Consider the following 4,181-nt stretch of genomic DNA (forward strand, 5'->3'; position numbering starts at 1 on the left):
TGCATTCCCACGCCCGGCTGATTTTTGATTATTGTAGAGATGAGGTCTCGCCAAGTTGCCCAGGCAGGTCTCGAACCCGCAGGCTCAGACAATCCACTCACCTCAGTCTCCCAAAGCGTTGGGATTACAGGCTGAGCCACCGAGTCGGGCTAGAATTTTACATTTTAAACCAAAATTTAACCTCTGTGATTAGTTGATATAATTTTTGTCTAAGTGTAACATTAATTTCCTTTTTCTAACAACTAGCAAATAAAAATTCCTTTATAATTTCCTGAGATAGTAAGTCTACAGAGTTATATTTTTGATGAGATTTACATAATACTTTTTTTTTTTTTTGAGTCAGAGTCTCACTCCATTGCTCTGACTGGAGTGCAATGGCATGCTCACAGCCACCCCAGTGTCAACCCCAGCGGTGATCCTTCCACCTCAGACTTCCAAGTAGCTGGAACTACAGGCACATGCTACCATGCCCGGCTAATTTTTTATTTTTTATTGTAGAGATGAGGTCTTGCCAAGTTGCCCAGGCTGTTCTCAAACCCGTGGCCTCAGGCTACATAATACATTTTAAACATATGGGCTAAATCTCCAACTTTAAAGATCTCATTTTTTAGAAGAGCAGAAGGATGAGATAGAATTTAGTATTTAAAAAACGATATATAATGCTGATTTAAGGTCACTGCAATTTGTTAGATAATTTTGCTGTATCACTGAATGTTTGTAATCATTTTCTCGGTATTCATTCAGCAAATTTTTATTATGTGCCTTTTGCAGACATGACTCATAAAAAGGTAAATATTAGTTTTTGCCATTGAGGAATTCATAGTCTAGAGGAGACACATACTCAGATGCAGGGTAAAAATTACTTTAATAAATACAAGCATAAGCTGGGCTCGGTGGCTCAGCCTGTAATCCCACGCCTTTGGGAGGCTGAGGTGAGTGGATTGCCTGAACCCGTGGGTTTGAAACCTGCCTGGGCAGTGAGACCTCATCTTTATAATAAATCAAAAAATCAGCCGGGCGTGGTAAGCGCCTGCCTGTAATTTCGGCTTCTTGGAAGGCTGAGGCGGAAGGATCGCCAGAGCCCAGCAGGTCGAGGCTGCAGGCCGGGAGTGGCCACTGCACTCCAGTCTAGGCGACAGAGTGAGACTCCAACTCAAGAAAAAAATAAATAAATAAATAAATACAAGCACTGGGAATCAGAGTAAGGCATACTAGAGGAACATCTAATCGAGAGCAGGTAGCATTTTAGTAAAATCGTGATGATTTGATAGAAATCACCAATAGACATATTTTGAGGTCTATAAAGGTATTATAAGGATATGGTTCAACCTCTTATATTTTGTACATTGTACCTTAAAATACCACAAATCTTAGAGATGTATTTCTCCTTTTATCTATACTTATTGCCGTACTTTGAACTTATCAGGCTTATGGAAAGCCTTGCCTTAGTCTGTTTTCTCTGGCATAATTAGTTCAACGGAAAAGACTTAAGGGGGTCACTGTAATTCATTAAAAGGATTTTACTAACTTTTTATTTGGTCTTTGAGGATGGGTCTTTTTTGTGTGTCTTATTCAACTCTTGGTATTCAAAATATCTTTCAAGATGAGCCTCATTCGTTGAATATGAGAAACACTTGCATTTTTCAACCCAATATGACTCATGATTTCAAAATTTTTTCTTTTCCCCTTTTTTGCAAAGAAGTCATTTTTTAAAATGATCTTATAAGTGCAACCAGTAGCAACATTTATTAACATTCTATCCTTCAATGTTTTTAACCAAAAAACAATATGTGGACCACTATAAAACATGCATGGCGATTTTCCTAGATCTTGGTAACAGTTTTCTCAGCACTCTTCACCTGCCCATGAAGCCAGTGCCTCATATTTTAGGGTGTTAGTTACTGTAGCATTCCACTATCTTACACCTATTATTGTATCAATTAATTTTTGCTGTTAAAAAAATTCCGGCCGGGCTCGGTGGCTCAGCCTGTAATCCCAGCACTTTGGGAGGCTGAGGTGAGTGGATTGCCTGAGCCCGCAGGTTCGAGATGTGCCTGGGCAACTTGACAAGACCTCATCTCTACAATAAATCAAAAAATCAGCCGGGCATAGCACGCGCCTGTAGTTCCAGCTACTCGGAAGACTGAGGCGGAAGGATCGCTGGAGTCCAGCAGGTCGAGGCTGCGGTGGCCAGGAGCAACTTTTGCACTCCAGTCTGGATGACAGAGTGAGACTTCAACTCAAAAAAAAAAAATTTCTTCTGTAAACAAAAAAACAAAAATAATGTGTTTTGCAACGCTTCTGTCTTACTAATGTTGCATGCCAGTGGTGAGGGTCCACTGTGTCTCTGTGCCACATATCCTCTCACTCCAGAGCCCAGGCTGAAGGAATGACACTCCTTGGACAGACCATTCTAGGGCCAAAGGACAAAAAAAGCTGGAAGAAATATATAATTTTCCTTAAAATATCTGCTATGAACTGACATACATTATATCTCCTCACTTTTCATTGGCTAAGGCAAGTCACGTGGTTAAGCTTGACCCATGAAGAGGGAAAACATTCTTCTGTAACAGAAAGACACTAGAAGTCACAGGACAATGGAGATCTTTTTACAAACTGGGGATGGATAATCTAGAATGACATAGTTTAGAGAAGTCAAAAATACGGACATAAATGCTAGACTGCATGAATTTAAATTCTGATTTCACCACTTAATAGTTACTTGAATGTTGTTAATGACTTAAATTTTTATGCTCCTTTTGTATCATTTTTAAGTGGGGCTATATAGCATCTACCTCATAGGTGTGTTACATTCATTAAATGAATTCATTCAAGTGCTTAAAGCATAGAAAGCCCTCATTTAAAGATATCTTTTAAAAAATTTTTTTGATTTTAAAGATGTGGGGTACAATTCAGGTTTAGGTATACAAATGTTCATTATGCAGGTACCCTTGTTGATGACGTGTGCCTCCCCCTGCCCTGGTAGCTTCCCACTACTGCCAATCCCAACTCCCCCCCTCCTCAGGTAACTTCCCACTACTGCAAATCCTTTTCTTATAGTACTATGTAATTGTTCAAGGTCTGCTTATGAGTGAGAACATGTGATACTCAGTTCTTTTTGTCTGTGATAGATCACTCAGTGTTATAGAATTTAAGAAACTCAAATATGCGGAAAAGAAAAAAAAAGAACAGCCCCATTATGAAGTGGGCAAAAGATATGAATAGACACTTCTCCAAAGAAGACATACGAGCAGCCAATAGACACATGAAAAAATGCTCAGCCTCACTAGTCATCAAAGAAATGCAAATTAAAACCACACTGAGATACCATCCAACTCCAGTGAGGATGGTCATCATCAATAACTCAGAAAACAACAGATGGTAAAGAGGACACAGGAAAAAGGGAACACTTCTACACTGTTGGTGGGAGTGTAAAAATATCTTAATAATATATGTTCTTATTCAGCCTTTCAACTAATTCTGCCTAGATTTCTAAAATAACAAATACTTGTTGAATTGGTGTATGTGACTTTTTTTACACTTTTTTCCAAATGCTCCTTTTTCATAGCTATTTCAATAGTATTTACAGTGTCTCTTATTTGTCTGTCTTCTCCATTAAGATAAAGCCAGTATTCCCTAGCCTTCATTTCTGTATCTCTCCAATTAGCGTATGCTCAGTACATATCAGTTGCTCGGTAAACAGTTTATAAGAAAAAAGGGAGCAGAAGAATAAGAGAAAGTGGTGGGAAAGTTTAGATAAAGGAGGACATAGGGAATTCATTGCCCGGCTACTCAGAGAAAAGTTAGAGGAAATAAACTAGAATTGGAAACATTTCTTGAAGGGGCAAAAGCATTTAATAAGCATGTAGAAATAAAGGTATTTTAGATTTAAATTGGAATTTTGGCAGAGAATGTTCAGTGTGAAGAGTATCCCTATTTCCACATTTTTACTGGATAGCATGCATTATATATCATAGATGCTCATATTTTCTTATTCACTTATTTACAAATGTATGTACCTTTCTAACTCCTTAAGGGTTGCATATGTGTCTGTCTTGTTACCATTGTATCCCCAAACTTTGCCTGGTGCCTTGCACAGAGAAAGCATTACAAAAAATGTCTCTCACCCGGGCTCGGTGGCTCAGCCTGTAATCCCGCGCCTTTGGGAGGCTGAGGTGAGT

At 38.8% G+C, this 4,181-nt stretch overlaps 1 protein-coding gene across 2 annotated transcripts in view; it reads left to right on the forward strand.

The window, feature by feature from the left end:
* Positions 1-4,181, forward strand: part of HCRTR2 (hypocretin receptor 2) — a 103,804-nt gene that overhangs the window by 83,909 nt on the left and 15,714 nt on the right. The gene's annotated exons all lie outside the window — the stretch shown is intronic.

Source organism: Carlito syrichta, unplaced genomic scaffold (genome assembly GCF_000164805.1).
Source record: "Carlito syrichta isolate Samal-C Ts95f unplaced genomic scaffold, Tarsius_syrichta-2.0.1 Scaffold308877, whole genome shotgun sequence".
Classification (NCBI taxonomy): domain Eukaryota; kingdom Metazoa; phylum Chordata; class Mammalia; order Primates; family Tarsiidae; genus Carlito; species Carlito syrichta.